The sequence below is a fragment of the Staurois parvus genome, unplaced genomic scaffold (assembly GCF_062004578.1).
Source record: "Staurois parvus isolate SC_StPar_1 unplaced genomic scaffold, SC_StPar_1.0 ptg000261l, whole genome shotgun sequence".
Lineage (NCBI taxonomy): Eukaryota > Metazoa > Chordata > Amphibia > Anura > Ranidae > Staurois > Staurois parvus.
The window spans coordinates 1487483-1500674 of record NW_028318057.1 but is presented as its reverse complement, the minus strand read 5'-3'; the positions used below and the strand labels follow the sequence as shown (position 1 = coordinate 1500674).

Below are 13192 nucleotides of genomic sequence, written 5' to 3'. Positions count from 1 at the left end.
GCGACATCAGTACCAGGCTCCTGAATGGATAGCAGAGCCCCGTTAAGGTAGTGGGGGTGGGATTAACCCCCTTACAAAACCTGTAAAAGTGATTCAGTGGCTGTATAGCCACTTGGATCACGTTTACATGAGAGATTTGTATGTAGACCCTCATTTACAATGGAACAGAGTACAAAAGTGATTTTGATTTTTTCCCTCCTTTTTGTGTGGTTTGGAGTTTTATACAGGAACTTCTCTGGGGCACGATTTCAGCCCCATAGACTTCCATTATGGAAGCGCCTGAAAAAAGTGCGCAATGTGCTTTTTGTGTGCGTTCCTATTGAAGTCCGTGAAACCACAGACGCCCCCATTCTGCTGCAGATGTAGTTCAAGTACCTTTTTGTACTTAAGCTCTGAGCCCAGTGTAAAACAGGAATATTTGAAAAGTATGGGATTTGGACAGTTCAGGTTTGAGCTACAAAATGCTCAGGTGTGAATGGGGGGGGGGGGGGCAAACTGCTGAGCCCATTTTGGTTAATTCTACGTGTACAGTTATTTCTTTAACCCCAAATAAACAAATGAGGTCATTTAAAAGGCATGCAAATGTAAGCGTGGTTGTGTCTATGATTTATGGTTCATTATGTTTCCTTTGTGGTTTCCTATAGTGGGGAGAATGGTAATGTGCAGACTCATGTGAAAACCATGCAGAGGAAAAGAAATAAATTGCCATTGCTGACATCTCTCCCTGAACATGTTGTTGCCTGGCATTCTTGCAGATCCTCAAACACTTGCTGTCCTTGAACAAGTATAGATAAAGTAAAATCAGAACTTCTAACATTCCAGTGAATTAACCATTGGTTCAAAGCTCAGTGGTTCAGTGGGGACAGGATGAGATTTGACCCATATATGCGCAGGCTCATTGTACATGAGTCGATCCATCGATCGCCTTGCGTACAACCAGCATGTCCACATTTTTAGCGTTCGATTATTGCCAGGAGCTATAGCCACTAGCAATAATAACTGTGGCTCCACGCGTTCCTGCACCACACCTGGTGTGAGCAAGCCTTTAGTGTGGAATTCTGGGATCGATCTAACTAATCTTAAAGGATAATTTTACCTTTGGAACAGGTTACATGTTCCACCCATTTTTAGACTTTGTCCAGGGGTGAACAGAAAGCTTATATTCACCCGATCCTTGGCTCCAATGGCAAATAGTGCTCCCCCACAATCCAACGGTGGACTGTTCCCTACCTCCTCAGGTTCAGAGCAGGTCTATGTGCTTGATGATGTCAGGAACAGTCTACTGCACAAGACCACAGGGGGAGGGGGGGCAGGAGCTGCAGGGACTGGTCTTGTGCAGGGAGGATCGGAGGATTAGGCAAGTATATCTCTGTTCTCCAATCCCCTGGACCAGGGTGCATAACCTGTCGATTGTGGGCAGATCATGCCCCTTGACTGCCGACCCCAGTACCTGGAGAGCAGGGGCATAGAGAGTGGCATTTAATGGAATCAAGGACTATTTTCCTCACTGCAGCAGCTGAATGCTGGCAATGCCCGCTCCTCCTCCTGCTGACATTCAGCTTGTGAACGAAGGAAAATACAGCCATCGGTTCAGTTCTACTAAATGTCTCCCCTCCTCTCCAGGTTCCTCTTCCTGGTGTTGCCCACCCCCACCGGGTTCTCCTCCTCTTCCGCCGGCTGCTGCAGGAGATGTGTCAGGATGGAGAAAGGGGAAGGGGGTCGGTAAATGTCTAGTCCCTTTCTTTTCTGAATACAGTCAGTGATCGGTACCATTCATTTACTGTGTCCATTCATAACTGAAGCATCGTAAACTGTGTTTACGATGCTTCAGTTTGTACATAAACAGGAAGCCGCTCAGCACAGAGCACTTCAATTCATTCACTGTCCAGTGCAGCTGAGGTTGCAGAGAAAGGGACTGGGGAATCTGTTATATTTCACTAAAGCCTCCCAACAGAGTTCCTAATATATTGATACACAGGCATACCTCGGTTTACGAATTAAATTCATTCTGCAGGACTTTTCGTATAGCGAAAAATTCGTAAACCGACACGCCATTTCCCATAGGAATGCATTGAAAACCAAGGAATCCGTTCCGGAGGTCAGAAAAACAGTAAACGCTACTAAAATACCACGAGTTATTTTATCAAGTCATGCGGTATTTTAGTAGTGACAGCCATGTGTTAATGTTTCAGCTGTAAGCGGGGTTCCCCACTGACAGCAGAATGTAAAAAACTGCTGGCAATTAAAAAAGAAACAAAAAAAAAAACATGTGGGGTCCCCCCTCGGGTCTGGTATGGATTTTGAAGGGAACTCCCACGCCAAAATTAAACCCGGCGGCAGCGGGCATCGCGATTGATATTGGATCTACTGCGGAGGACATTATTTTAGTTATTTCTTTTTATAAAGGACTTGTCAAAGACCATGTCCTGTCTATTTTCACACTACAATTTTTGTATTTTGTGAATGAGTATCGGGACCATGTACCCCATTCTCATTCACATAGAGGGGGGGGCCGGGATCTGGGGGCACCCTTGTTAAAAGGGGGCTTCCAGATTCCGATAAGCCGCCTGCCCGCAGACCCCCACAACCACCGGCCAGGGTTGTGGGGAAGAGGCCCTTGTACTCATCAACATGGGTAAAAAAGGTGCTTTGGGGTGCATGTAGTCTGGTATGGTTCAGGAAGGGGGGGCGCTCGCTCATCCCCCCTCCTTTTCCTGACCTGCCGGGCTGCATGCTCTGATAAGGGTCTGGTATGGATTTTATTTTTTTTTTTTTTTGCCGTGGGAGTTCCCCTCAAAATCCATACCAGACCCGAAGGGCTTGGTATGGATGGGAGAGGACCCCACGCCAGTTTATTTTATTCTTTATGGTGCCAGTTTTTAAATGTAATTACTGCTTCACATTAGCTCAGAGATTCAGCTGTCACTTTCCCCCCCAAATAAAAGAGAGTTTATTTTTAGCTTATTTCCCTAAGTTAAGAGAAACAATGTTTCCTTTTAGTTTCTTAAAGGAAACAAGGCTTCCTTTAACTCTGGGGAAAGTGACAGCTCTGTGAGCTATAGTGAAGAAGAAAAAAAAAAGCCGGCAATTGCATTTAAAAATCGGCACCGACATACACCGTATTGCAAAAAATTTGTAAAAAAAAAAACATTTGTAAACCGAGGCATTATTTTCAATGGATTTTAATTCGTAAACCGAAAATTACGTTAACCGAGGCGTTTGTAACCCGGTGGTACACATATATAAACACACAAATTTTTTTTTTTTTTTTTTTAAAGAAAACTGTAAAGAATAAGGTTAAATACAATTTAAAAAACAAAAGCCGTCCACAGCCCTACGGACACCGTGCGCACACACCCCGTCCACTGCCCTACTGACACCATGTGCACACACACCCCGTCCACTGCCCTACTGAAAGCGTGCACACACACACCCCGTCCACTGCCCTACTGACAGCGTGCGCACACACCCCGTCCACTGCCCTACTGACACCATGTGCACACACACCCCGTCCACTGCCCTACTGAAAGCGTGCACACACACACCCCGTCCACTGCCCTACTGACAGCGTGCACACACACCCCGTCCACTGCCCTACTGACACCATGTGCACACACACCCCGTCCACTGCCCTACTGACACCATGTGCACACACACCCCGTCCACTGCCCTACTGACACCATGTGCACACACACCCCGTCCACTGCCCTACTGACACCATGTGCACACACACCCCGTCCACTGCCCTACTGACACCATGTGCACACACACCCCGTCCACTGCCCTACTGACACCATGCGCACACACACCCCGTCCACTGCCCTACTGACACCATGCGCACACACACCCCGTCCACTGCCCTACTGACACCATGCGCACACACACCCCGTCCACTGCCCTACTGACACCATGTGCGCACACACACCCCGTCCACTGCCCTACTGACACCATGTGCACACACACCCCGTCCACTGCCCTACTGACACCATGTGCACACACACCCCGTCCACTGCCCTACTGAAAGCGTGCACACACACACCCCGTCCACTGCCCTACTGAAAGCGTGCACACACACACCCCGTCCACTGCCCTACTGACACCATGTGCACACACACCCCGTCCACTGCCCTACTGAAAGCGTGCACACACACACCCCGTCCACTGCCCTACTGACAGCGTGCACACACACCCCGTCCACTGCCCTACTGACACCATGTGCACACACACCCCGTCCACTGCCCTACTGACACCATGTGCACACACACCCCGTCCACTGCCCTACTGACACCATGTGCACACACACCCCGTCCACTGCCCTACTGACACCATGTGCACACACACCCCGTCCACTGCCCTACTGACACCCTGCGCACACACACCCCGTCCACTGCCCTACTGACACCATGCGCACACACACCCCGTCCACTGCCCTACTGACACCATGCGCACACACACCCCGTCCACTGCCCTACTGACACCATGTGCGCACACACACCCCGTCCACTGCCCTACTGACACCATGTGCGCACACACACCCCGTCCACTGCCCTACTGACACCATGTGCGCACACACACCCCGTCCACTGCCCTACTGACACCATGCGCACACACACCCCGTCCACTGCCCTACTGACACCATGCGCACACACACCCCGTCCACTGCCCTACTGACACCATGCGCACACACACCCCGTCCACTGCCCTACTGACACCATGCGCACACACACCCCGTCCACTGCCCTACTGACACCATGCGCACACACACCCCGTCCACTGCCCTACTGACACCATGCGCACACACACCCCGTCCACTGCCCTACTGACACCATGCGCACACACACCCCGTCCACTGCCCTACTGACACCATGCGCACACACACCCCGTCCACTGCCCTACTGACACCATGCGCACACACACCCCGTCCACTGCCCTACTGACACCATGCGCACACACACCCCGTCCACTGCCCTACTGACACCATGCGCACACACACCCCGTCCACTGCCCTACTGACACCATGCGCACACACACCCCGTCCACTGCCCTACTGACACCATGCGCACACACACCCCGTCCACTGCCCTACTGACACCATGCGCACACACACCCCGTCCACTGCCCTACTGACACCATGCGCACACACACCCCGTCCACTGCCCTACTGACACCATGCGCACACACACCCCGTCCACTGCCCTACTGACACCATGCGCACACACACCCCGTCCACTGCCCTACTGACACCATGCGCACACACACCCCGTCCACAGCCCTACGGACACCATGCGCACACACCCCGTCCACTGCCCTACTGAAAGCGTGCAAACACACCCCGTCCACTGCCCTACTGACACTGTGCACTGCACTACTAAATGATACTGTCCACTTTTAAGGTAGGCCAAGTTTAGGTTTTTGCAGTGGCATTTGTTTTATTTTCTAAGCTTTCCTTACTATTTAGTTAATATCTTACAGTATCTTGCCTACTCCTGCCAAAAAGAAGCAGTTAACCCTTGCAGTGCAGGCACTGAAAGGGAAAACTTTTTTTTGCCTGGAGTCAGGCTCGAGCCCCCAGTTACATCGGGTGCGACTTGGCATGCGATTTGCATGCCCTGAGACCTGCAAACTGTATGAAAAGTTGCACCCTATTGTCCGCTATTAGAGCGACTTGGTCGGAGCCACACCGATTTCTAAAGTAGTACATGCACTACTTTTGGTGAGATTTGCATAGACATCTGTAAACAGTATCATACTGCATCTGAGTGTGCAGTAGAATACCGCATAGCATTTTAAATAAAAAAAAAAATAAATTCCCCTTAAAAAGCTACTAAAATACTATGAGTTATTCTATCAAGCTGTGCGGTGTTTTAGCGAAAACCATGTTTCAGCTGTTAGCGGGTTCCCCACTGACCGCTGAATGTAAAAAAGAATTGCCGACAAAAAAAAAAAAAAAACCCCAACACGTGGATTTTGAGGGGAAGCCCCATGCAAAAAAAAAAAAAAAAAAAGCGTGGGGATCCCCCCCAAATTCCATACCAGACCCTTATCAGAGAATGCATGTTAGGAAGTGGGGGGGAGGCGAGCGAGCGCCCCCCCCCCAAACCATACCAGGCCACATGCCCTCAACATGGGGGGTTCTTTGGGGTAGGGGGAGCCACCCCCAAAGCACCTTGTCCCCAAGGGCCTCTTCCCCACAACCCTGGGCTGTGGGGTCTGCAGGTAGAGGGCTTATTGGAATCTGGAAGCCCCCTTTAGCAAAGGGGCCCCCCAGATTCCCCCCCCATGTGAATGAGTATGGGGTGCATGGTATCACTCACTACCCAATAAGTGTAGTGTGAAACACACACACACAGTCTTTGACAAGTCCTTTATTAAGAGAAGGAAAATAAAATAATGCCCCCCGAAGTAGATCCAACGTCAATCAAGATGCCTGCCGCCCCGAAGAGAAAAAAAAAAAAAAAAAGAAAAAAAAAAAAAGGCTCCGCTCCTGAAGCTGGCTTCCGGCCATCTGACAGCTCCGCATGAGTTCTTAAATATGTAAAGGGCGGGGCCACCTGGTGACATCACCCGTGTGACATCCACCAGGGCATGCTGGGTCAATGATGCCCCCGCCCGTTACATATTTAAGAACCGTCAAGCCAGCAGATCAGTCAGATGGCTGTGAGAGAGCGTTGGGAGCGGACCATTTCTTTTTTGGGGTAGCGGCTGCGGGCATTGCAACTGATGTTGAATCTACTTCAGGGGACATTTTTCTTCTTTTAATAAAAGGACTTGTCAAAGACTGCCTTTTTTCACACTACAGGTTTGTTTTGTGAATGGGTACTATGTACCCCGTAATCATTCACATGGAAGGGGGTCTGGGGGGGGAGCCCCATAGCAAAAAGGCTATGCGAAATCCTAACGCATACACAGATGCGGTAAGATACCGCTTAGTGAATTGTGCCCTGTGTCAGATGTCTTGCAAATAGTGCCTGAAATTGGCGGTTCATGCAACTTCACTGTAAGTCGAACAATGTCAAAGTCGGGATTGAGGTGACCGGGGGCTTAAGGTTTTATGTGCATTTGTATAGTCTGTATGTTTTTATGATAATAAAGAGTAGCCAGAACAATGCCTGCATTTTGTAGGCATAGCAATTTAGAAAATAAAAATGCTAAACAAGAGCTGCCTAGCCATCCTGAATGAAAATATATAGACAGATTATTATAATAATAATACAGGATTTCTATAGGTCAAACTGTTTACACATTGCTTTACAACCTAAGGGCAGCCAGTCCAATTACAACACAGTAGGAATGAGATGGGGTTTCTAGGATCTCTAGGAGTGTAAAGTGATCTCCATGATTCTAGGGTCACACTTATGCATTTTTGCAGAAACGCAGTACAGTCTATTATCAGGATTTCCTGTGAGACAGGTTCACATCTCCGCGTTTTCACCCAGTGCGTTTTTTGGAAAGGGTCAGGGACTTCTTTAAACACAATGTTACATTTTTTGTTCCATAGACTTCAATGGAAACGCTGCAGAAAAGCATGCAGTGCGTTTTTGATGCGTTTTATTCTGCCCAGCAACAAGTTAGAGAAAAAAAAAAAAACGCATCAAAAACATGTGCAAAAAACGCAAAGTGCACTGTAGAAATGGAACAAATGCAAACTGCATAGGTGTGAACCTAGCCTTACCCTAGGTTCACACCTTAGCATTCTCCACAGCATTATGCAGAAACGCACTACAGTTCACTTAACATGATTTCCTATGGGACTGGTTCATATCTTTGCGTTTTCACCTGGTGTGTTTTTTTGGAAAGGGCCAGGGACTTTTTTTTTTTAAAAAACGCAAAACATTGCGTTTCTGGTTCTATAGACCTCAATGGAATTGCTGCAGAAAAGCTTGTAGTGTGGATTTACGTTTTAAATCTGCCTAGCAACAATAAATACACATCAAAAATCTTAGATTGTAAGCTCCAAGGAGCAGGACCCTCCTAACCCTCTGTCTCCCTTTATAATGTAAAGCGCTGAGCAAACTGTTGGTGCTATATAAATCCTGTATAATAATAAGAAAAAACAAGTCAAACACACATGTGCAAAATGGATCAAACGCAAACTGCATAGGTGGGAACCTAGCCTTATACCCCGGTCACACCGGTCCAAACTCCCAAATCGTGCAACTAAGGCTCCATGTACACTGCAGCTGATAAACTCACATTTAGGAGCTTTTCTGGGTTTTTTTCAGCATCCCCTGAACTCTCCCTAATGTTTTCCCATGTGTCCATGTACACTATGTCGTTTACAGTCGTTTTTTTTTTGTGTTCAGTAGATTTTATCAGCATTTCAAACGCCAAATGCATGTAAATGCAGCTAACCACGTTTATAAGCGTTTGGAAAATTATTTTGACTCTTCCATTTCCAGTTGTTCTCCAGAGCCTTTTCTCATCATGAATAATGCATGCAAAGAGTTTTCCCGGTACTCAAATGGACCTGGTACATCATACTTTGAGGTTTTCGCATGAAAGAAAATATGTTAGACACTGCTGCAATAATTTCTGCACAGAAATGAGCTGGAACACATCCAAACACCACAAAAAAAAAAAAAAGGACAGCTAATCTCAACAAATACTACTCTCTCTGCTTCTGCTCTCTCTTTCTCTCAAAATGTCTGAAATACCGTATTTTTCGCTCCATAAGACGCACTTTTTTCCCCCCAAAAAAGGGGGGAAAATGTCAGTGCGTCTTATGGAGCAAATGTAAAGCAGCCGGTCCAGTATTTCTACCGCCACCATGTCAGAATATCGGGCCGGCCGCTCAGCTCTTCTCTCCTGCAGGACCTTACCTGTTCCTCGCTCCAGCGCAGTACAGTCTTCCCGCGCTGGCTTCTGTGTCAGCCAGGTGCCCACTGCGCATGCACGAGGACACATGACAGGGCCCAGAAGGCTCCGGGCCATTCACAAAGCTCAGCGCTTCTCGCGCATGCATATTGGGCACCCGGCTGTCACAGAAGACGCTGCGAGAAGAAGGGACAACTCCGCGGAAGTGGGAGCGGGTACCTGTCAAATTCAGGTACCCGCTCCCCCTCCCTCCCCAAAGGTCCGCAGTCTCTGGCCATCCCCTGCACCGTGTCCGCAGTCTCTGGCCATCCCCTGCACCGTGTCCGCAGTCTCTGGCCATCCCCTGCACCGTGTCCGCAGTCTCTGGCCATCCCCTGCACCGTGTCCGCAGTCTCTGGCCATCCCCTGCACCGTGTCCGCAGTCCATTGGTTCAGAATATTTTTTTTCTTGTTTTTCTCCTCTAAAACCTAGGCGCGTCTTTTTTTAACCTGCGTTTTACAGCAGTCCGTATCCATCAATCAGAAGTGTTCCGTGTACATGGAGCCTTACAATGAAGTCACACAATTTAATATTCGAATGACATGCCAATTTGAGGTGCGATTTGCAAGACATTTGACACAGATATCTGCAAATGGCACCAATAGTGCATGTACTACTTTAGAAATCCGTGCGGATCCGGTCAAGTCTGAACTGCACCGATATGACCGCTGTAGTTGCGGACAATAGGGTGCGACTTGCCAATGTGATCTGCCAGTCATATGGCTGCCAAGTTGCACCCGGGGTGAACGGAGACTTCGGAAGGGTTACAGATGTGCATGGGATCAGGGTGGAATGAAGTCCTCTGAGCCTGTGTGTGCAGATCTAAGCACTGCTGAGGGGGGAGTTGGATCTACTTTCAGGATGTTGGAGCCCTGTGATCACAGGCGCTGCGCCCGTCCAGCTCCAACACACAGACCCCACTCCTGCTTGTACCGGGGCAAGGAGAACCCTCAGCATTAGAAATGTAGAATGAGGAGGCCATGTGCCTACCTAAGAGCAGGCCAGTCCTCCGTAGCCTTTCCTTCCTCAGGGTGTTGTGGAGGGGGCTCCCTGTGTACACAGCTCGTCCTTCCTGTGATGTATTGGCGGCCCTCCCCCCACATCCTCCCAGGGTCCGCACAGCGCACACTCACCTCTGCAGTACGGACACGGCGCTCTGTCCGTTATGTCTGCCTCATGTGGAGGCTTACCGCTAACCATTCATTCCGGTCTAGTCACACCGGTAACGGCAGGCTAGGAAAGGGCACCCACCTGAGCAGAGAATCCTCAGCAGTGGCTCGGAGCCCACTCTCACATTCCTCACTGCCTCCCATCCAAGGCCAGCTGCTTATCTAGACTCCTCCCCAGCACAGCTCCTTCCTGCCCCAGGCTTCTTCTACACACACTGCCAGGCTTCATCCGAACAACTGGCCGCCGCCACCACAGGGATGCTACGCGCCCCTCCCCACACCTCATGGTCTGCTTTTATCGTGGGGGGGCTGTGCCGTAGCAGGAAAGGTAGCATTGCACTGCTCGGTCTGCTACTGGGGGTTGCCCCCCTCAATGCAATTTTCTAAAATGCGTGAACAAGCAACAGGTATTGGGGGGGATTTATACAAAAACTGGAGAAGCGTTGGGTGTGTGACAACCAATCAGCTTTCACTTTCAAAGCCTAAAGTATCATTTAGACCAGCCTTTTCCAACAATCACTGTCCAAATCTTGTAGATTTCACCTCCGCAACATCTCAAAATCCAGCCGTTCATAACCTCAGAAATCAGCAACTTACTCCCTTGTTATATCTCGCCTTGACTATTGTAACTCCCTCCTCATTGGTCTACCTAATCGCAGGCTATCCACTCTTCAGTCTATAATGAATGCCAGACTCATCCACCTTACTAACCATTCCGTATCTGCAACCCCTCTCTGCCAATCCCTCCACTGGCTTCCCATTGCCCAACGGATAAAATTCAAAACATTAACAATAACGTATAAAGCCATTTATAACTCTGCCCCAAATTACATCACCGATCTTGTCTCTAAATATCACCCAAACTGTACTCTCCGCTCCTCGCACGACCTCTTGCTCCCTTGTCTCCTCCCATGCTAGTCTCCAGGACTTCTCCAGAGCTTCCCCCATCCTCTGGAACTCTTTACCCCAATTTATCAGACTATCGCCTACTCTGCTCACTTTTAGGCAATCTCTGAAAACCTATCTCTTCAGGGAAGCCTATCCTGCCCTTAGCTAATAATGGAATCTTCTACTCTTCCTACCAGTCCATCCCCCACAGTTACTACCTTTTGTACCATTAGCCCCTCCCTCCTAGATTGTAAGCTCCAAGGAGCAGGGCCCTCCTATCCCTCTTGTATTGAACTGTATTGTCTCCCGTTATATTGTAAAGCACTGAGCAAACTGTTGGTGCTGTATAAATCCTGTATAATAATAATAACGAAGAGGAACCCTTGACAAAACTTTCTGGGCTTCGGGAACCTCTGCTAAAAACTACTATGTCCTCCAAAACAGTCCAGTGTTCAGTCCAAGGAATTTCAAGATACACTATGGTGAGCAATGCTATCCCAAGGTGCAGCCCTCCACAGATTATTATTGTTCTAACAGGCGTACCTCAGTATACGAATGCCTCGGTTAATGTCATTTTTGGTTTACAAATGAAAATCCATTAAAAATAATGCCTCGGTTTACGAATATTTTCACAACACAAAGTGTATGTCAGTGCTGATTTTTAAATGCAATTGCCGACTTTTTTTTTTCTTCACTTTAGCTCTCAGAATTATCTGTCACTTTCCCCAGAGCTAAGGGCTCATGTATACGGGACGTTTGGAAAACTCTTCTGACCAATGGAAACTGCTGGAAAACGTAGGTTAAAAAACGTCTGTTTAGCTGCGTTTGCATACCGCGTTTAGCCGCGTTTATGGACGTTTGCGTTTTAAAAGTGTTTTTAAAAGATAACCTCAGGAAACCCTCCCAAATGCCCAGAATGCACTGAAAAATAGTGAATGCACTAAAAAAGGCTACTGAAATACCGCATGAGTTATTTTATCAAGTCATGCGGTATTTTCATAGTGCAAAGCATGCTTTAATGTTTCAGCTGTCAGCGGGGTTCCCCCATGACAGCTGAATGTAAAAGAAAGAATTGCCAGCAATTAAAAAATAATTTAAAAAACGGCGCAGGGTCCCCCCTCCCATCCATACAAAGCCCTTTGGGTCTGGTATGGATTTTGAGGGGAAGCCCCATGCCAAAATTAAAAAAAAAATGGCATTGGGATCCCCTCAAAATCCATACCAGACCCTTATCCGAGAATGCAGCCCAGCAGATCAGGAAAGGGAGGGGCGCGCGAGCACCCCCCCTTACCCATACCAGGCCACATGTCCTCTACATGGGGGGTGCTTTGGGGTAGGGGGAGCCCCCCCAAAGCACAATGTGCCCATGTTGATAGGGACAAGGGCCTCTTCCCCACAACCCTGGGCTGTGGTTGTGGGGGTCTGCGGGTGGGGGGCTTATTGGAATCTGGAAGCCCCCTTTAGCAAGGGGGCTTCCAGATTACAACCCCCCCCACACGTGAATGAGTATGGGGTACATGATACCGCTACCCATTCACACAAAAAAAGCTGTATTGTGAAAAAAGGCAGGAGTCATTCTTTGACAACTCCTTTAATAAAAGAATGTCTCCCAAAGTAGATCTAACGTCAATCACAATGTCTGTCTCCGCAAAAAAAAAATCGCTACTTGATATGGACCAGTCAAAAAACGCTTATAAATGCAAACGCTTAGAAATGCGGTTAACTGCGTTTAAAAGCGTTTACATTTGAAACGCCAGTAAAATCTACTCCTGAACGCAATTTTGCTGCATTAAAAAAAATGACTGTAAACTCAACTGCCTGTAAATGACTGTGTACATGGACACAGGAAAACATTAGGGAGAGTTAAGGGGCTGCTGAAAAAAAATGCAGAAAAGCTCCTGAATGTGAGTTTATCAGCTGCAGTGTACATGAGTCCTAAAGGATACTTTGTTTCTTTTATCTGGGGAAATAAACTAAAAGGAAAATTTGTTTCTTTTAGCTGGGGGGAAAGTGACAGCTGATTCTGTGAGCTATAGTGAAGGAAAAAAAAGCTGGTAATTACATTTACCGGCACTGACATATAGGCCCTGTAAGGGAAAATGGAGCAGCCATTTTAGGTATAAGTAAAATACATTGTTAATATGAAATACATTGGTAATGAAGCAGATGGCCTAACATCCTGTATTTCCTCTTTCTGTATGAGAAAACCAGTTCCACACCAATCTCACACCTGTTGCCCTCCCCTTCATTTGCAAGATTGTTGTCACAGCCTTTAAGACCT

At 48.0% G+C, this 13192-nt stretch overlaps 1 protein-coding gene across 3 annotated transcripts in view; it reads right to left on the bottom strand.

Moving 5' to 3' along the window:
* Positions 1–10264, bottom strand: part of LOC149459407 (uncharacterized) — a 132117-nt gene extending 121853 nt beyond the window's left edge. Inside the window, exon 1 of one of the 3 annotated variants that reach the window (XM_089681163.1) lies at positions 10106–10264. The gene's annotated coding sequence lies outside the window, so the exon portion shown is untranslated. Of the gene's footprint in view, positions 1–9844; positions 9945–9987; positions 10059–10105 lie in introns of those variants that run through there. The other 2 variants (XM_089681164.1, XM_089681162.1) reach the window with 2 other exon arrangements.
* Positions 10265–13192: the final 2928 nt, after the last annotated feature.